Here is a 22513-nt window from a genome sequence, read left to right on the forward strand (position 1 = left end):
TACAAGAACAAATGGAATGTCTCTTCCACAGGACAACCCTTCTAAAATCTAAAGCCAGTTATAATGTCCAACCTTCACCTTCTCCCAACTAAGTGTCACTTAGTTCTTTCAAGTGACTTTTCTCTGGCATGGTACCCAACCACTTCACAATTCTGGTTCCCCTCCTAGGGATGTATTCCAGTTTGTCAGTGTCCTTCCTAAAAAAAAAATATGGTGCCCAAATGAAACACAACAATCCAGTTATATAGACTCCAAGGCAAAGTGCAAAGGTGATTAACACTTCTCTTATTTTGCATGTCAGGACTTAATGTAGTCTAGCATTTTTGACAGTCACGTCACACAGTTGATTCATATTGAACTTGTCTACTAAGGCCACAAGATCTTTCTCACTTGAAACATTGCCAAGCTATTTTTCCTCCATCCTATACTTGCACAGTTGACTTTTTAAAACCTGAAAGTAGTTCTTTACACTTACCCTAATCAAATTGTGTAGCTGATTATTTTAAGTACAGGTGTCCCATGCAGAAAAGGCAATACCACAAAGTAGCCATTAGCACCTCCCCTTCCCTCACTTCACCCAAGCCACAGAATATGTGGTTTCATCAAGATACATTTCTTCTGTATCCTAAATTGTAGTTTCTTTTTTTTTCTTTTTTTTGGTGGGGCTTCACCATTCATCAATCCAAAAATCCATCCAGGATGGACACAGTGTCCTTGGAGGCAGAGATTCTAGTTAGCTTTACTGTTCCCTTCCCAGACTGAATTTTGTGATTGTCACTTCTAAAAATTTCATCCCACATGGCCACTGGGATGCTCCTTTAGACAACGTGTATGCTAACGAAGCTCTCCTCCAAAAGAAATCAAAGGGCCCCATGGAAACTTGTTTATTAGAAAAAGCTGTGGGAGTGTGTCCTGCTTGGCAGAGGCTCTGACCTTTTCCATCCTTCTTTGCATATTTCTCCCCAACAACATCTTTTTATGTTCCCTCACTCGCTTGAGTGAATCATAGGTCTGCAAATCACTAGAATAAAAAACCTTTCTTGGTGCATTAGGTGTGTATCTGGGAGACAAAGGATGACAGCTGATAGTAGTTTCAGGTCCAAAAAAATGTGCAAGACTCCATTTATTTAATCCACAAGAAAATCTAAAGGAAGTCATAAGACATTTACTCATCTTCTCTCAAAATAAGATAATATTATTTAGCTGGAATCCGATGCTTGGACTAGCTCTCTGAAAAAAGTCATTTTTCAGTTTTCACCCAGATACCCTTAATTATTTAAAAACAGTTTTACTCATGCAAATAATTAGAAGTCACTGTCTTCCCAATCTGGAAGCAGAAGCTAATGGAGCCACACCTTAACATACAAGAATGTTTTCCCTTCTGTTTGGACGGTAAAAGTCATATCTTAATTCAGCCAAGTTCTAATGTTGTTCTGAGCATCTGAATTCTGAAAAGCTCTTTTGTGGGATTCACCCATGAATCTTAGCTTTCCACCAACATTGCTGGCTTGCTGTTGGGGGAGGGAGTTATTAAATCAAGGAAAAAAAATGCTTTGAAATGAAAACGCTTCCTCTTAGGATCTGTTTGGCTCTGCCACGTTTTCCTTGCCTGCTTTAGTATGCATTTATTCAGCCCTCATTTCAAAATTTACCATCTCTTGTATTCTCAAATAGGGTTGTGCTGAAACTGGGCTCCTTCCACCCCCATCATCCTGCCTTCAGTCCTCTCCAAAGACAAATTGCTTACATCTGTTAAGGCATTTCTGATTAATAGAAGAATATGACATGTGATGTCATCAAGGTTTTGGATGCTTTTGATCCAAGGGGGAGGGGAAGTTATGCCCACATATTGCTACTCCTTCATTTATCAGATTGATGCTATGCCTTTCCTCCCATGTGCCCAAGCCACTTCACAAAAGCCTTCTAACTAGCCTGCTATCAACACCATCCCTTTTCCTGAGGAGGGAGGAGGGGATAGCAAAATGAGGGAGCAGTAGAAAAAGGAAGGAAACTAAGGGCTCTACATCTCATGTCTGGTCTTATCAAGGTGCCATCTAGGCCTCTGGTCCCTTAAGCCAGTGGAATGAGGGGTGTGTCACTTCATTTCCTCCAGCAGGGAATTCAAATGAATGAAGGAGTGAAAGAATGCAGGTAAATGTAAGAACATGTGCGACCTTAATAAAGGTGACCAAGCAAATGTCGTTGCAGCAGAAATGAGAATAATCAAATGTGAGGAAATAATTTGTCTCATTCCTACATTCATTTAGTAAATATTTTGAGTTCCTACTAAGCACTCTCCTTTTGTGGGGAAGAGAATTCTAATAGACTCGTCAAAATTTAAATCCAATGCCTAAGGAGTAGCACAAGACCTTTGTTGAGAGTGGGCTAAAGTCCTCAGTCTGAACGATTCACCTTTAACCTTTGCCATCACAGTAGATACCACTGCAGTCAAAATTCCAAGGATGTAGCACTTTGTCAGTGAAGAAACCCCTTTTAAAGACAAAAGCTGCAGTGTATAAATTAAAATCATTAACAGTGGCTCGAGGCACAGAGAAGTTACAGGACTTGCGCAAGGTCACACAGCAAGGAGGCTGAGTTTGAGACCAGGTCTTCTTGAATCCCAGTCTAGTACTTTCTCCACTCCACCAGTGTAGCTTTTACAATGACAGTAGCTTCATATTTGCATCACTCCTTCCAGCTTTTTAAAGCACTTTCACACCCAATTTCATCTCATTTTATCATATGTCCTTAAGAAATCAGCACTAGTATCTCTATTTTGCAGATGAGAGCAAAGTGCAGGGAAGTTCAGTGCTTTGCCTAGGGACATACAAATGAATGTTATTTCAGTTAATAGGATTAACAGCTCACATTTATATAGTCCTTTTCATATAATAACTGTGAGAAAGGTAGTATAAATATGATTATTCCCACTTTACAAATGAGGAAACCAAGACTCCGAATGAGTGACTTGCCAATCATAACTCAAGTTAGTAAACATGAGGGCTAGGAGTTGAAACTAAGTTTCCTGATCCCCAAAGCACTGCTTTTTCCACTTTCAAAGTTTTCTTTCTGAGTCTCCACAGTTTTTTGTTTTGTTTTGTTTTTTAAGAGAGAAGATACAGTTAATAATCACCATCTCCCATTGGCGCCTCTGGATAGTACTTGTAGTGAGAGCCCTGCAGTACCATGTAGGGTAGGGCTTCAGTTCCTTTTGGAGGCTTTTAAATTAGGATCCAAGGCTGTAGATTAGCCTAATTTAATAACACGGCTGGCTGGCTAGATTGAAGCCTGCAATACGATTTTTTTTCCCCTCTCAACTCACTCAACAAGTATTTTACTAAAGTTGGTTGCAGATGGAACCTGAGCCAGTATCTATCCGAGAATCATAATCTTTTCCTTACTGAGCAGCTGAGGAAACCAGAGACACTCACCACAGTTAAAGCCAGGACAAGGCATTTATGTATCAGAGGCAAGATCTGAAATGCCTTTTCCCCATTGTGCTGCTGTCCAATGGAAGCCCATAAAAGCACAGCATTAGAGATGGAAGGGGTCTTCAAGACCTGAGTCCAGCTACCTCATTTTTATGTGAACAGATTGAGACACAGAAAGGTTAAATATCCAAGGTCACACCAATGAGTATCTGAGCCAAGATTTGAATCCATTGTCAATACATGAGTCTTGACAGTGTGGTATAATGTCAAGCGGCTGAATCGAGAGGCAGAGGCAGAGAGGCAGGTAAGGAGGCTAAAGAGATAATCCAGGCAAGAAGTGATGAGGGCCTGAATTAGGGCAGTAGCTGTATGAGTAGAGAGAAGGGGACAGATACTCAATTCTGACTTTGACTTTATCATCTATGTGACCTTGGGCTAGTCATTTCCCTCTTTTGTGCTTTAGCTTTCTCATCTGGAAAATGAGGGGGTTTCTTTATAGGTGACCTCTAAAAGTCCCTTTAAGTCCTAAATCTTACTATCTTGTGACTCATGCCAAAATCATACCTAATGCTGTCACTGCATTTGACACATTTGCTCTTTTGCCTGATTTTAACTCCAAGAAAAAAGATGTCCCTCCCAGGTTAAGCTCATCACTTCTAAATTCATCACCTGGCTGTTAACTCAAACCTTGATTGACTCTACTCCCTCTGCCTCATCTCTCTGATTGCAAGGCTGGAGATGGCAGAGTAACAAACTCCTCCCAATGCCTTCATTTATAGAGCCCAAAAATCTGGATTCAGCTCACTTCACCTCTGCTCCTTTGCTTGCTTTCAACTCCATGGAACAAGATACCCCTACACCAGAGGCCCCAGTGTCCCCCCACCCTGCTTTCCTTCTTCCTTTTGTGTATTGTCTCCCCCTTTAGGTTGTAATCTCTTTGAGGGCAGGGACTGTCTTTTTATTAATTGTATCCCCAACTTTTAGCATAGTGCCTGGCACACATTAAGCACTTAATTAATGTTTTCTTTAAATTAGATTATGCTTTAAAATATGTGCATGTAAAAATTAATGCTAAAAATGTATCATTATTTCTTCCCTCCATCCTCTTTCATGGTGCACCCTAGATATCTGCCTATGCAACCCACAGCTTGACTACATCTCTTAGATCAAATGAGATGATGCATGTAAAGAGCTTTGCAAATCTAAAGGATTAGATAATTTTCAATTACTATAACCAATGAGGAGCTCTGAAGAGGAATGGGAATAAAAGGTGACATAAAGAAAATGTATAATAGGAAGAAAAGAAAAACAAGGATGAGGGATCAGACATTTCCACCAGGATGTCCCATAGGCATCTCATACTCAACATATCCAAAACAGAACTCCTTGTTTTTCCCTCAAAATTCATCCTTCTTCTGAGCTTCCCTATTTCTGCTGAGGGCACCCTGATCCTTTCAGACATCACATCTTTGACTGAATGTTCTTATTTACCCCACCTAGCTAGAGGGCCACTAAATCTTGCTTCTGTCTCAGCAATATCTCACACACCTGTCTCCTTTTCACTCACACAGCTACCACCTCTTCATCTCTTAACTGGATCATGGCTTTTTTCAGCTTCTCTGCCTCAAGTCCCCCACTCTAATCTATCTTCCACGCAGCTGCCAATGAGATTTTCCTTTAGCATGGCTCCAACCATCTCATTGCTCTACTCAGTAAACTCCCATGGCTCCCTATTACCGCTAGGAAACAATCCTGACCCCAACTTATGTTTCAAGCCTCTTTACATGTTACTCTCCTTCAGGTTCAAAGCCATATGCTCCAGGTAAATCAGTCTATTTTATATTCTTCTTACATGCTACTCTGTTTCCAGTCTCCACGACTTTGCTCCAGCTTCTCTGTCTGGAATGGACTCTTTTTTCACTTATGCCTCATAGAATTCCTAGTTATTTTTAAGACTTGGCTTAAGTGCCACCTTCTACTTGAGGCCTTTCCTGATTCCCCCAGCTACTAATACTGTCACCTCAAAATCACCTTATATCTATTTTATATCTACATATATATATGTATATGTGTGTGTGGTGTGTATGTGTGTATATATGTGTATGTATATATGTATACATACGCATATATATGTGTACATATATACATATACCTATACATATGTATATCTAAAATCTTCTCCAAGGGAATATAAGTTCCTGGAGGTTAGAGGCCATCTCACTTCTGTCTTTGTATCTTTTCTCCTTAGCACAGTTCCTGGCCTATGGTAGGTGCTTAATAAATAAATGATAAGTAATTATATAAATGCTTAATAAATCAGTAATCATAAATGCTTAATGAATAAATGACAAGGAGACAACAAAAGGTCTCTACTAGTGTCTAGAAACGTCAGAAGAAAGCAAGGAAGACCTTCAGCGTGTTGGGTGGACGATGGAAGGCCACCACTCTATGGTAAGTTGTGGAAGAACATGAATAAGAGTCACACAAGATGGGCAAGCATGGATTGGCCAGGACCTATCTCATTACAAGGGGCTTTCAATCTGATGCGATCTCAGATCCATTTGAGCATTGTTATCATCATCATCATCATTATTATTAGTTCCCAAGGGCCCTCTTTTTGCTCATCCCTTTTGCCCCTTCTGTCTATATTATGACATGATTCAGTTATGTGCACAGCTGCTCAAGTAGAATATAGCATAAAGGGGACTGGACTTGGAGCCAAAGGTCCTGCTCGTATGGCCTGCAAGCTATGTGACCTCGCATCGGGCACTGATGCCCTCTGAGCCTCAGTTGTCTTATCTGTAAAGCAGAGATAATCATACTGCCTGTCATAAAGGGTTATGATGATGATCCGATGAGACAATGTGTATGGAAGAATTCTGTACAGCATTGTGGAATAGTACTGGAAACAGTCATAAATAGCTGAGAGATGACTGTGTCCAGCTGGATGATAGTGACATGGCAGAGGTAGGGATTGTGGCATTAAAAATATACATTCAGTGTTTTGCATGACTGCACATGTATAACCTGTTTCAAATTGCTTGCCTTCTCAATGGGCAGGGAAGGGGAGGAGCAGGATGGAGGAGGAGAATTTGGAACTCAAAAAGTATTTTAAATGAATGTTAAAAATTATTTTAAAAGAAATTGGGGGAAAAGTAAAATATTAAAAAAAAGAATCAGGAAAATATACATCCAGTAGAGATTGGTTCAAGATGGCACCAGGAAACTCAGATATATATGTATTCTACTATTCTGTACCTGAAGAGCATGAACATGCGGACGTGCGCGCACACACACACATGCACATACACACAAACACACTGAGTCCTCTGTCCTAGGCCTGAAGAGTGCACACATACATATCACCTTCCTGGGCCAACAGATTCTGTGCTGTTTTGGACTTTGTCCTGGAGATCTTCCAATGCCAAGAAGGACTTTGGGGGGAATGAAATCCCTACCATTTTTATTTTCTTGAGTTGTGAGAACTCGTTGGAGTTCTTCGGATATTTCTTTCAACTCTAGGTTAGAGATGCACATAAATGGTAGCATACCATACAGTATTTTCTAGATGTTATTAGTTGTCAACAGTCTTCATTCTCCAGAAAGCGTCATCTTGGGGTTGCTGGGGACACTATTTCCTCAGGTCATTTTAGAGCTGGGTGATTTAGTGTTGTACTATAGCAACTGAGATTCTCCATCAGAAGCCAATCTGTAGATTGTCACTGCTACTCCTGATGACGACACTTTGTGGTTGTGGTTGTTCAGTCAATTCAATCATATTCAACTTTCTGTGACCCCATTTGGGGTTTTCTTGGCAGAGATACTGGAGTAGTTTGCCATTTCCTTCTCCAGCTCATTTTACAGATGAGGAAACTGAGGCAAACAGGGTTAAGTGACTTGCCCTGATAGTTACAAAGCTAGTAAGCATCTGAGGTGAGATTTGAACTCAGGTCTTCCTGACTGCAGGCCCAGTGCTCTCTCTTCACTGAGCCATCTAGCTGCTCCAATGATAGCACTAAGGACAAATAAAATCCTTAAATTGCTTTCTGAATCTATTTTAAATTTCCATATACATATATTTATATTTGCGTTCTGATCCTTTGAAAATTGGTCATTTATGTTTAATGAATACAATACAGAGGAAAGAGCATTAGCTCTGTAGGCTGAGCCATCTGGCTTCAAATTCCATCTCTGACACATTATGTCAGTGACCTTAGACAAATCACTGAGACTTCTCTGGGTCTTAGTTTCCTCATCTATAAATGAGGGACTTGAACTAGATAGCCTCCGAGTTCCCTTCTAGCTTTATAAAACTTTGTTAGCTGTAACACTTCATTAACCAGAATATCTTCCTTCTTGACTCTTCCAGAGAACTATAAGTTTATAGTTTATAATGTTCACCCAGCTTTTCAGGATTATCTTCCATACAGGGAAGAAAGTACAATGCGATTTTGACTTCTTCCTGGGAATGTGCATATATTACATTTTGCCCCCACCATAAAGACCTTTTCAGTAGAAAGAACCTTAACTTTGGAGTTCTGTGTGACCTTGGACAAATCATTGTACCTCTTTGGGTCTCAGATTCCTCTATAAAATGAGTGTGTGTGTGTGTGTGTGTGTGTGTGTGTGTGTGTACGTGTGTATGTGTGTGTGTGTGTTTGTCCTTCATTGCCGAAGAAGACCATGCCATCAGAGAAATGATGACATGACTTGCACTTGACTTTGTTTTGAGTGAGAGAGGGCTGTGCAGGTCACCAGCCTCACTTCTTCTCCAGAGCCATCTGAATCCAGTGACCAGATATTCCTCAGGATGACTGGAGATGACCCAGGATGAGGCAGTTAGGGTTAAGTGACTTGCCCAAGGTCACACAGCTAGTGAGTGTCAAGTGTCTGAGGTGAGATTTGAAGTCAGTTCCTCCTGACTCCTGCACTGGTGCTTTATCCACTGAACCACCAGTATGCTGCTCATGTAAGATGTCTGTGTTCAGCAGCTGATGGAAAGACACATAGAGATAGCTCTGAAATTTTGCCTTGCCCTCTCCAAGAGAAAAATCAGTTCCTGCCTGGAGAGAAGCAGGTAAGGAGTCATGAGGCTGGCTGTTCTGTTCCTGAACCAGACTAGAATTGTAACTACTCAGCATCCCTCTGCCCCCTGAATATTACTGAGCTGGAGGCTTTTTTTTTTTTTTTTTTAGATTCAAAAGCAACACTGCCAACTTCCCTGGTTACTATACCTTAGAGGAGAATAACTCAAGCTTACACCCACAAGCTTGACACTTTCCCACATAATATTAGCTACACAAAAGACCATTACAAATAGTGAGTAAACTCACTTATCCAAGTAGGCAGTGACTGGGTACAGGCTCTGGAAACCCCCTTGAACTCTCCTTAAATCTTCCTACTTGATCTGGCATTCAGCTAAGGCTAGAATCCTCTCAACTGGCCTTTCATTATCCCGAGGTCCAGTTATCTGTTGCCCTTAACCTGGCCTAGGCCTTTATTGTCTGTTACCTTCAGATTGTCTCTGACTACTTCCCATCCTTGATCCACCCATTCTCTTGGTTCCTGGCCTCCAACCTCTAATCACCCCAGCCTATTGGCCACTCCCATCAAGATCCTCCCTAAACCCCTCCTCCAATCTCCCCAGACTACTTGGTCAACCCTCCATCCCTCCCACAGTCTTTCTGTATGTAAGATCCATCTTGTGTCCATGAAAGGGCTCAGATTCCATCTGCCCTACTTACATTAGCATTACAAATGTTCAGATTCCTTAAGAGTCTGGCCAACATGGCAGATCTTTAATAAACTTTGTTTTTCTTTGGCTGAAAGTAATCTTGTACTGAATTTATTTGGGCAGGACATACATGTTGATATTTTGGGGTCCCAGCACCCATAAACCTCAACAGCAGAGACTGAAATTGGAGACATTGTACAGATTAGACTCAGGGGTAGGGAATAATACATTCAAGCCTGAGTGAATTTTTTTAGATGGGAGCAAGCTAATATTTTGCTCAATCTTACCCAAAGAGAAATTCCTTGAAGTCTCTAAGGACACAAGCTGGAAATTTGGGACAGCTGAGGATGTAGCTTCTCCTTCCATGTCTACATGAAAGTGTTTTTTTCTGTGGAGTAGGTTTTAGAGTCTAGAACCAGGTTGTTGTTGTTGTTCTTGTGTTTGTCCTTCATTCTCAAAGAGGACCATGACATCAAGATAACGACATGATTTGCAGTTGACTTTGATTTGACTGAGTGAAGACTGTGCAAGGTCACCAACCTTACTTTCTTCTCCTGAGCCATCTGGGTCCAGTGGCCTGATATTCATCAGGATGACTGGAGATGGCCCAGGATGCAATGTGGGACCCTGGCCCTTTCAGGCTGAGGTCTTATCACATTCTCACTTTGAGTGAGATACACTCATTCAATAAATAGACTTCTTTAAGTGGTTACTCAAGGGAGAGCCCCTTTAATCAAAAAAATACCATCAAACTAGGAGGGGAAGACCCTCAGGGTTCCTGGGTAAAAGAGAAATAATTACTATTTAGTTAAGTCTCTCTTGAAAGAGGAATCAAGAATGTCTCTCCAAAGTTCTTAAACCCACAGCACCACTCACTTAGGTCTGCAGATTAGAGTTATCCTTCTTTCCACCAAGTAAGAGAATCAAATACAAAAATACTCCAAGTTTAAAATCTGGATTACACCTTATCTATAAACTGAGGGATCTTGGATCTAAAATGGATTCCAAAGACCATCTGATCTAACTCCTTTAATTGTGATGAAACTAAGATCCAGAAAGATTAAGTTAATTGCCCAAGGTCATGTAAATAATAAGTGTAAGGATGGGGGGAGGGGGAGGTTGTGCCCTAGTGAGATTTGGACAAAATCTGAAGCTCTACAATGACTAAAAGACAGACTTTGAAAGGTAAATGGCAAAGCCTTCAGGTGCAAAATAAACATTCCATACCCTCAAAAGTTATTGTGTTTGTCTTTCATTTTCGAAGAAGACCATGACATCAGAGGAATGATGACATGACTTACACTTTGTTTTGAGTGAGGGAGGGCTGGGCAAGGTCACCCATCTCACTTTCTCCTCCTGAGCCATCTGGATCCAGTGACCAGATATTCATCAGGATGACTGGAGATGACCCCTCAAGACTTGCTTTGCCTTAAACAAAGGTACCATTTTGAAAAGGGCAGATTTGTAGTAGAATTCCAATACAGATCCTTCTCAAATTATTTTTGCCAACACCATGAGGTGGTGGTTGTGTTTGTCCTTCGTTCTTGAAGAGGACCAAAATGGCATAGGTTAGAGTCAAGTTACAGCATGTCTGACTGTGGCTGATCAGACCAATATGAGCTCAGAATGCTCTATTACAGATTGGGCACAAATAGTCCATGTGAACATTTGGTGTGGATTCTCTAAATCTGCACATCTCACATTTCTTTTGAGCTACTTCACTTCTGCTTTGCTTATAGAGCAAAGTGCCTCAGTATTCTAATTGCATATGAAGAGATCAGCAAGGCAATGATTGTGAATCCAGGGCACCAACCTCATTCATAATCTGTCCCTAGCTGCTTCTCTATCTTAGATTCCCAGAGGAGTATGAAAGGTGGGAAGAACAACCACTAAACATCATCTGTGAGAATATAGAGTGCTTTACTGAGGTAAGGGGCTTTTGAGAGACAAAGAGTTTGTCAAAATGAGAAGCTCATTTTCTCCCCTCCCTTGACAAGTGACTTTTCTGAGGGAATCCAAGGGAAGAATCTTTTGTTGGTCATTGCTTTAGCTGAAAGAGCTTTTGTAGCGCTCTAGCTGAAAAGAATATGCTAACATTCCAGTTGAATAGGACATAGGAAGGCTCCATCTGCCCATCAAATAGAAAACCCAGGGGACTCATGGATCAACCCATTCAGCAGAGACCCTTCAACAGCTGCCCAACTGTAGAACAGCCTGCCTAATCCTGTCCAGCAGCCACAGAGCCTAGTGGGGAGCCAGTATTGCTGATGAGTGACCTGTTTGGTCAGTCTAACAGCCATGGAATCTGGTAAGGAGCCAGCATAGACACCAATGCCCTTCTCAACAAAGGCTAGCAATTTGTCTGTCCAATTGAGACACCACTCCCCACCCTAGTAGGAGCTGGCCCAGCTGAACAGGGGTGTGACTTATAGTAAACTCTGTGAGGACTCTCCAGGGAGAAAAAGGACATCAAGGCCCTGCTATTCCTTAATTATGAATTACCTTGGCCATGTGTGTGCCTCACAACTATCGTACTTTCTGTTCAATATAGTGTCCGTAAGAGGTCTTTTTAGTGTCTTTTTTCTCTCTGGAAATAATAAATGTTATAAAAGTTCAGAGGAGAGAAAGGGTACTCTAAGTCTCTGTTCAATGTCAATTCTTCCCCCATTCTGGACTCTGGGTATATTTATGGAAAGTGTGCCTCTGGAATTGAGGGAAATGATTTCTAACCATTGTTTGAGCTACACTGTTTGAGGAAATGCCTTTGTTATGATCTGAGTTTACTGGCTGATTGTTAGGGGAAAGCATATCGATGGGGGCTTTTGAGACAGTATATAGGAAAGCCTTGAACAGGATTTTCCCTTTAGAATCCTGGAAGTAGTAACAGCTAACCATATGAGGACCCAATCAGCCACTGTAAATTGGAAAAATTAGTCCCATGGGTGTTAGATAAGCATCAGAGTTGGGATTTGAACCCAGGTTCTCTTATTACAGGACAGGTGTTTTTTCCATTATATTAGATGTTGGAATAAATGACCTTAAGGATGTTTCCTATTTCTAAATCTAGGATTCTACAAAATTATGTAAACAAATGTTTATTAAACACTTCCCATGGGCAAGACAGAAAAAACAACATGGAGTAATAAATAAAGAACTGATCTTGGAATCATAAGGGCCTGAATTCAAATTGTGCCTCAAACTATTTGTGTGACTATGGCTTTTCAGTACCCTAACAAGGCTATAAGTTACTGGTGATTGGGAGTTCACAGACCAAAATAAACAAATAAAATAAGCAAGATATTCCTGAATGCTGTAGGGGATAGAAAAATCCATAAACTGTGAATCTTGCCTTGAGAAGCTTGTGATTATTTAGGTGGTTAGTTATAGGTCTAACACACATGACAAGTTGAACAAGTATGCTAAATGAATAGTCTCAGATAACAATACATGAGCTATCACAAAGGAGCACCCAATGAGTGGAAAATGAGACAATAAATGTCATAAAAGTTCAGAGGAGAGAGATGGTACTGTAGGCTCCCATGATCTGGGGAGACTTCAAGGAGGAAGAGGGACTTCAGCTGTAATTTTAAAAATGGATGGGATTTGTTATTGTATCTTTATCATGCAAGACATCTGTTCTTAACCCCTGTCCCATACCATTGCTCTCCATGCGTGGAGCCGCTGTAGTTGTCAGTCAATCTAAGAAGAGACTTGGAATTTGCCATGGAGAGTTTGCATTCACTGATCATTCCCAGTCTCTTGTTTCTGCCAACATCTCAGGCCATCGTATTTCTTCTAATCTAAACAGTGCATTGGGAAGACACTGGGTGTAGATGAGATTCTGACTTGTGAGGCTGCCTTCCCAGATTAACTCTTGCAATACATCCCCAAGTTCTAGTTTAGATCAATACCAGTAGTGTGCCATTCAGGCTGAGGGAATTCTCACCAGAAGCAATCTGATATTTTAAATTCTTGGAGTGCCTTGTTCCCTCCTCTCTGACTATTCTTAGCATATCTATTTTTCATGCCTTAGATTAAGCTCATCTTCTCCATGAAACATTTCCTGACCACTTCAGCTACATTGACCTCTCCTTTTGTGTTTACTGTCTAGACTGCCTTTTTTTTGTCCAAACCCATGGTTTCATTGGTATAGGGAACTCCCAGTATGGAAACTCTCTCCACCAAAACAAGCATCTGTAATTTATAACCTTAGAGAATTGCCTGGGATAAAGGATGCTTAAGTGACTTGCCCATTGTTCCATAGTATGTGTCAGGGGCAGGACCTACACTAAACACTTCCTGACTTGAAGGCTATCTGTATTCTATCCATTGTACCACTCTGCTTCTATTGAATAAGTGTTGCTTTTCAGTTAGTAACTCTTTGTGACCCCAATTTGGGGTTTTCTTGGCAAAGACACTTGAGTGGTTTGCCATTTCCTTCTCCAGCTCATTTTACAGATGAGGAAACTGAGGCAAACAGTTTCCTGGAGTCATATAGCTAGTATCTGAAGCCAGATTTGAACTCAGGTCTTCTTGATTCCAGGCCTGCCATTCTATCCACTGTGCCAACTAGCTGCCTCATTGAAAAATTAGTACCCTTTTAATCACTCTATTTTACTCTCTAATTTTGCTGCACACTTTGGCACTTTATCATAGTTGTGTCATGTTTTGTTCAGTGGTATGAACAAATGTATGTGAATCTGCTCTCATCACTAAGCCTGAGATTTCGTGTCTTCTCTTAAATCCTTCAGAGTCCTTTATGTGGGACTGGGCATTCAGTAGGTGTTCGTGAAAAAGCTTACTCTTTGATTATTGATTGATTTTAGTTCATCCATATCCTGTGCACGAGATAGGGCCTGGATCCATTTGTTTACCAAATAAGACGAGATCATGGAGCCACTGAAGCGTATCTATATCTGGCCATTAGATGTAGCCAAGGCCTGGGAATATCAGCCCTCTTGTTTATGTGCCTCCCGAGGTCAGCTGAACGGGAACAGTGTTCCAGCCTTGTGGTTGTTCTGAGCTAAGCCAGGTGTTAGTTCCTAGAATGAATGAAGCTCAGTTTAGGGTCCAAGCAAATGTTAGAACTTGGGTCAGCCCTACAGTTTGATAGTTTCCTACAAAGTGTGGCTTTCCCAAAAATATCTTCTTCATCAGCTTGCCCAGGTATCTGAAGTTTTTCCTTTAGACCACAAGATATTTTGTTTTCAGGGGGGTCCCTGCTTTTTTATACACTCACCTGAATACCCATACATCTACCCACCTTCTCATATATACCCACCCACATACCTCTATGTATGTGTTTACATAGATATGTATTACAGAAAACTGATTTTGTGAGTGTGTAAATATACATATCTGAGGCAGGCAACTTACTAACTCATTAACAATTACTATTATAGATTAATTTTTAAGTTAAATTGTGCAAATAATTTTAAAATATCATAAGGAGTAGATATAGCAGAAAAGAGTCTATGGAGTATGGGGGCATTCCAGAGAAAACTTAATAAGATAGTGTAGGAAAGGCTCTTAGGGCTCTGGGAGCTATGTATGGGCATTGGAGGTGAGGGACAGGCCTTCAAAGTGTGCTTCCAAAATAAACTTCTGATTTGATTAACAATATTTTCTGAGAGTTGTTGTTACCCACCCATCACAATGATAACCTGATGGAAAGAGCATATGCAAAGAGTCAGATGTCCTGGATGTTAGTTCCTCTGTGCCACTAATTAGCAGTATAACCTCTTGGCTTCCTCATCTAACACAGGGAGGTAATACCTACTTCACAGGGAGAGGTAAGTGAGCTAATGAAAAAAAAGCACTTTTCAAGAGTGTAAAATGCAAACGTAAGGGATTGTCATTATTAATTCTTACCTGTAGAATCTTGCCAACCAAAGAGCTTTGAACTTCTCCCCTAAAATATTCCCCACCTTCAAGGAAAATAGAGAAATTCATTTCTGAAACTATCCCTTCCAGTGGACTAACCAGTCAACATGGGTGGTGAGTGGTCAGTTTCTCAATCAACCAATTAACAAGCATTTTGTGCATATCTATTAGGTGTTAGTCCCTATGCTAGAGGTTGGGGATACAAAGACATAAAACAGTCCCTGTCCTCAAGGTGCTAGCACCGTATGGTCAGATTTTTACTATGGAGTTTTCCTAACACTGGTCAAAAGTCACCTTTTTTCTCTTAAACATCATGACAACACATGGATGACAAAATCTGATCAGTTGTCACAGAGAACTGTGATTATTCAGGTCTTCTCTACGTAATTTCAAAGTCTCCTTCTGGCTCCAGAGCAGATTTCCCCCAACCCTTAAAATTATTCAGAAAATTTTCCCAGCACTCCATTTTACTTATCACATAAAAACACATTGTTGGTGTGATAGATTTTATCAAATGCAGACGAATCCATTGCACTAATGAGTCACTTAAATTTGTGTCCACATATTTCATTGTATGGCCCATCTTTTTAAGGTCGTTTCTCCTTCGGCTCAACAGTAATAGCTTTCATTCAGTGCTGCTCCGTTGGCTGTCATCTGGTTCTCCTTTAGATAACATTACTCAGACAAATTCCAAAAGTGAGCTGTAGCCACTCTTTGCTTCATGTCCTTCCTAATGCAATGTGGCCATGGAAATTCCTCCTCTCTTGGAGTTTTCAGAATTGCCTTCAAAGGGCTTAGGAGAAATTGAAATGATTCCGGGGAATTTAAAAGTTGTGCTAGGAACATAAGACACTCCTCTGGGCAGGTTATAAATGGAAAGGCAATCTTCTCAGTTCCTGCATAGATGGTATTTCAGTGAGTTGATTTTGGGGGCTAAAGCATTTTAAAAATAAAACATTTTTTTTAAAATTTTCACATTTCCTCCTTTGAAGCTAATTAAAGCTTTCAAGAGAAAAGAAGGGCAGTTCCTGCTGTGTGAGACTATTCTTGGAAAACTTATGAGGATTATCTTTGACAGTTGCCATCACTCCTTCATGGTATCACTTCCCCCTTTCTTCAGGAGTTTCTTGCTCCCAGAAAGGCTCTGCTAGCCTTCATTTGCACACTAGAATGAATTTTATTCATTATGTTCCCTCCATGAAGGCGCTTCTTTGAGGCTTCACTGTAGTGTAGGTAGAGGTGGCCCTGGGTTCTCAAGAGGAGCTCAGGCTCTGATGGGTCTCTATCAGCCTTCTGATGATCTCCATGTCTATCACCTGAAGATCAGCCTAGTTAAGTTCAGATAAACTCATATGACTGCCAGGTAATGAAATTTTGGCCCCAACTTTGAAACTGCTACCAAATTATAGAAGACGTGTGATTTTCATGGGTGACCAGAGTGCCCACAGCAATGAAATTACAAAACTCTGAAGTCTGGAAATAAGTTCTTTCTCCCAGAGGTAGTTATAATTTAATAATTTAATGCAATATTAATGGTAATCATTTAAAACCTATTGCATGATTAAAGAGTTAAACACTTTGTAACTTTTACAAGATACTATCTCATGTTGAACTATTCTAAATGCATACTTTGTTTTTCCAACTGGACTCTAAGCACCTGGAGGGTCAAGATGTATTTGTTTTTCCTTCATTTCTTATGTTCTTCTTAGTACTTATCATAGGCCTAGACACTAGGAGTCACTATATAATAAATTTCACTTCAATTAACATTAAGAGTCTATTACATCAAAGGCACCGCATAGTTGTTGAATTAAAAATGAAAATAAGATCTAGATATCAAAGAGATGTTCAGAGTGTCAAATTTAAGTATGGATACCTGGTGATACATTCCTACTAATCAGAATTCTAAGTCCTGATTTCTTTGGAGAACATAATTCTTTTCTTTGGAATTTTTTCTATTAATGAGGAGTCTTGGAATAGTCCTGGCACCCAGCATAATTAATTTCATAGATCTCATCTAAAGTTCTCAGGTAGCACAGCGAATAGAGGCAGACGTGCATGAGGAGACTTTCAAATCATATGATTTGGGAAGCCATCTCTTCTGCCTGCACCTGGGTACAATACAATGAAAAGAGCTCCAGATTGGGGATTAGGGGGCCTAGTTTCTAGTGATGACTTTGCAACTAACTTGCTATAGACCTTTGAAAAAGTCACTTCATCTTTCTGGTCCTCAGTTTCTTTATCTATAAAATATGAAGATTAGATTCTGAGGTCCCCTTCCAAATTATGATTCTAAGGTCATTCTTATCTCAGAAGCAAACCTGAAGATCTAAAGCTCTATTAAATGGGTACTACCTGGAATCCTGATCTTTGAGTCTGGACCATCTCACCCAGAAACCCAGATATGCAGAATAAACTGAAAATCTCGGCCTTTTTTTCAAAATACTTTTCTTTCTGGTAGCTAGGGCAGGTGTATCAGTCCTGGCCAGCTCCCAGTGATGATAATGTTTCCTATCTTTTTATCTACCCAAGGAGAGGCTTAGGTTACACAGCTTCAGCCACAAATATTGGTATTCTGGGGCAAGTAACATGAACCATTTTAGGTCCTTGGAATTAAAAATCAATTAAAAGCCTGTAGCATGCAGTGTAAAGGAAGTTATGCTGAAAATAGGTTGTAGAACTTCGGAAAAAATTCTCTTTTTTTCAGTGTCACCCCTTTTTGTTCCCACCCTAACTCATTATGAAGATCTATGGTCCTATAAATATATTTATAAAAGTAAATAAAAGTCTACTTTGAAGTGTCTGACCATATCTCAAGCAAATCACCTTCCACTGATGACTTTCTATAACCTGCCTCCAACATAAATAATCACAAACGCAGTCTTGGAGATTCAATATAATTGGCACTGGGGACTCAAAGACGGAGATGATACACAGCCTGCTCTCAAATAACTTACAATCTCACGGAGGTGGGGCAAGACATGAATATATCATATACAATTCTTTTGGGAGGTATAAGGGAAAATCTCATAAGTGCAAAAAAAGAGGTCCAGGCAAAGCTTTGGTGAAATTTCAGAAGTAAGACATGATTTTCATTTGGTGTAGAGTTTGGAGGAAGGAGGGAAAACATGAAAAGCATCTGGAGAAGTTGGTATCTGAGTTGGGCCTTGAAGTAAAGTTGAGACTTAAAGAATGATGACCAGGGGACAGTCTACTTCAGTCAGGGAGGACAGCATATGCAAAATCAAGGAGGTGGGACAAAATAGGAGCAGATGAAAGATTTCGAAAAGTACAGTGTGACTGAGGCTGAGGGAGTCAGTGAGTCACAAGACTATGGGATCATAGACTTAGAGATCTTCCATTCCAACCCTGTCATTTTAGAGAGGAGGAAATTGGGATCCTGAGATATTTTGTGACTTCCCCAAAGATGCAGGGGTAATAAGTGGTGGAGCTAGGAACCCTCCTTTTCCAAGCTTTCATTGTGTCTTTCCTGTACTAGAGAAAGAGCTTGCAAGTTGGTTTCCAACTTCCAATCTCCTTTATTTCCAATCCATCCTTTGCACTGCTGCCAAAATAACTTTTTTGAAACATGTTTGATCATATCCTCCCTTGCTCAAGAATCTTTAGTGGCTTATATCCCAAAGAGATCACAAAAAAGGGAAAAGGACTTATGTGTACAAAAATATAGTAGTTTTTTTTTGAGGTGACAAAGAATTGGAAATTGATGGATGCCCATCACTTGGGCAATGGCTGAACAAGTTGTGGTACATGAATGTAATGGAATGCCGTTGTTCCATAAGAAATCATGATCAGGAGGGTTTCAGAAAAACCTGAAAAAACTTACATGAACTTATGTTGAGTGAAGTGAGCAGAACTAGAACATTGTACACACTAACAGCAACATCGTATGATGATCAACTTTGTTAGAGTTAGCTTTTCTCAGCAATGCAATATTCTAAGACAATTCCAAAAGACTCATGATGGAAAATGCCATCCATATTCATAGAAAAAAAACTATAGAGTCAGAATGCAGATGGAAACATACTATTTTCTCTCTCTTTTTCTCTTTCTCATGGCTTTTTCTTTTGTTCTGATTCTTCTTTCACAACATGAGTAATGTGGAAATATGTTTAATAAGATTGTACATGTATAGCCTATTTCAGATTGCATGCCATCTTGAGGAGAGAGAGAGAGAAGGAAGGGGGAAAATTTAGAATACAAAATCTTATAAAAATGAATGTTAAAAACTAAAATAAATAAATAAAATTTTAAAAAAGAAATGATGAACAAGTAGATTTCAGAAAAACTATGAAAGACCTACACGAACCAATACAAAATGAAGTGAGCAGAACCAGGAGAACATTGTACACAGTAACAACATAATGTGATGACCAACTCTGATTGACTTAGATCTTCTCAGCAATACAGTAATCCAAGAAAATTCCAAAAAACTCATGATGGAAAATGCTGCCTACATCCAGAGAAAGAATTGATGGAGTCTGAATGCAGATCAAAGTGTACTATTTTTTACATGCTTTATTTTTTTGTGTTTTTTTTTTTTGCAAACAGTTTTTTGAAAACTGTTTCTTCTTTCATAACGACTAATATGGAAATATGTATTACATGATTGTGCATATTTAACCTATATCCAATTGCTTACCATCTTAAGGAGAAGGAAGGGAAGGGACATTGCAAGAAAATTTGGAACTCAAAATTTTATTTAAAAAATGAATGTTAAAAATTGTCTCTACATGTAATTGAAAAAATAAAATACTGTTTTAAAAAAAGAATCTTCAGTGGTTTCTTTGGGCTTTGGCATTTAAAGTCCTTGAGAGTCATATTCCAGTTTACCTTTCCAGACTTTTCACATTACTTTGCTTCATACACCTATTACAGCCAGCCTGGTTTACCTACAATTTCCTGAAACTGGATTTCCATTTCCTTTTTATGTACCTAGAGGATCTAGGTGGCACAGTGGATAGAGTGCTGGGCCAGGAAAACCTGAGTTCTAATTCAGCCTCAGACACTACTAGCTCTGTGACACTGGGCAAATCACTTAACCTCTGTTTACCTGTTTCCTCAACTATAAAATGGGAATAATAATAGGATCTCTCTCGTAAGGCTGTTATGAGGAACAAATGGGATAATAATTTAAAAGTGTTTGACAGATGGTAAGTACTGTATAAATATTAGGTATCATCACCATCATCATCATCATTATTATTTTGTATACTGTCCCTCATGTTGGAATATACTCCTTCACTTATGCTTCCAAGAATTATTAGCTTCCTTCAAGACTGTGCTACCTTCTGTGGAAAGCTTCTTCTGTTCCCCTGATTTGCTGATGTTGTCTTCCCTCCACAAATTATCTTACATTTACTTATCTGCATAATTTTTTTTAATTCTTCCTTGTCAGATAGAATGTAAGTTCCTTAAGATCTGGGGCCACTTTTTGTTTTGTCTATTTCCAGCACCTGGGAGAGTGCTTATGAAAGGCTCATTTCTATGAAAGAATCCTTTGTCCAGGAGAGATTAAATGACTTGCCCAACTTTACATAGTTAGTGGCAGAGCCAGGTTTTGAACCCAGGTCCTCTGACTTCAAATCCAGCATGCTTTCTACTATCCCACACAGCATCAAAGCTTACTTGTCCTGTTTCCCATCTCTCTACTCTGTTAATATGAATCTAATACCCATCCAGGCTAAAAGATTAATGATGGCAGTGTACTACCCTTTTCAGGTGACCTATTTGCATTTTGACAGGGCATCATCAATGCCTTAAGCGAAGAAAGACCGCTAATGGTGGAATTTTAGGCACCATGGACAGGGCAATAGGAAAGATGTATGGGGTCTACTGAGTTGTGAGGAATAATCTCCTGTGGGAAAGAACCATCAATCACACATACTTCCTGACTTTTTCCTATCCTTAGTTTTCACTTCTCTTTCTGACCAGCTCCACATTCTCTCTTTAGGGAATCTTGACTTATGCTACCATGCTTGGTCTCTGATAAAACTCTAATCTCCTTGTTTTAGCCTAGGTATGGAGTAGGGGTGAAGTGGGGAAATGACCCCTTCTTGTTATTAAAAAAAAAATTCTACTGGGAAACAGTAGGCAAACAAAGAATATGAAAAGAAATGACAAAAACAGAAATGGAGTCTATGGTCAAGATTCCATATCATAAAGTATCTATAGTTCAATCATAGATTGATATGACTAATGAGGTTACCTCAACTGTCTCCCTTTGCCAAGGCTTAGCAAATCATCACCACCTTCTGGCCCTTGTCTTACTAGTGATGATGAGGCTTTGATGATGGGTAACTTCTGGGTCTCTAGTCAAGTCCCCTAGGAGTAAGTTTCTGTTGGATTAGTCATTAAGTTGCTGTTTTATGTCTGAGGGCCATCTCTAGTTCTCAACAACTGCAGAACAAAGACGAATGATATTTCCTGAGGAAAATGATTAAGCACACTTTTCCCAGCTCCTGTTACCAGTTTATCCAACTTCCCAAGGTTCTCTTTCTCCAGCCGTCCCTTGGGTGATCCCAGTAAAGTGTCCTTATAAGATTCTATCTCTGACGAAGTGTGTCTGTCCTTTGTTGCTGAAGAAGACCATGCCATCAGAGAAATGATGACATGACTTGCACTTGACTTTGTTTTGAGTGAGGGAAGGCTGTGCAGGTCACCAGCCTCACTTCTCCTCCAGAGTCATATGAATCCAGTCAGTAACAGAGGACTAATGAAGCCTAAGAAGGCCCTGGTTCTATCCTAGCATGTTACTAACCAACTGTGTGACTACACTTTTAAGTTTAATTTGCCTGTTAACATGTTAGTTTGGATAATCAAAACAACTTCAGTCAAGCCCTGATTTTCAGCATTAGCTGATTTTTTTAGGTGTAAGTTTTCACACTGAAAGTATAAAAACCAATTACATTTGAGCTGGCTCTAGCAGGGCCCTTGTGACCTTGAATAAATCACTTAATTTCTTTGGGTCTCAGTTTTGTCATTTGTAAAATGAGGGGATTTCAGATGATTTCTAAGACGCTGTCCACTGTATTAACTGTAGGGGATGCGTAATCTTGTTGATGTGGGAAATCCCTCCCACAGACATGGATTGCAACCCTTCTATGCCTTCTCATCATGTTTGACTCATGAATATGGAGCCCTGAAAATTCTTTTCAGAGGGTCCACCCAGTGTGCTGGAAACCTTCATCTCTTTTTAAAATTTAATTTAATTTTAAATTTATGAAATAACACAAATACATGAAACTGCAAATTTATTATGTATAACTTGCTATTCAACTTGTTATCCTCTTGATCTCTTGGCCTGACATAGATACTACAGTATAGCATGAAGACTTCCCATCTGTTATTTCTTGATCTTACTATGAGACTTTTTTCTAGTCATATTTTTTTTCTAATGATTTTAGGCTTATGGCAATGTGATACAGTAGGTAGATAACTGGCCTGC

Source organism: Notamacropus eugenii, chromosome 5 (genome assembly GCF_028372415.1).
Source record: "Notamacropus eugenii isolate mMacEug1 chromosome 5, mMacEug1.pri_v2, whole genome shotgun sequence".
Classification (NCBI taxonomy): domain Eukaryota; kingdom Metazoa; phylum Chordata; class Mammalia; order Diprotodontia; family Macropodidae; genus Notamacropus; species Notamacropus eugenii.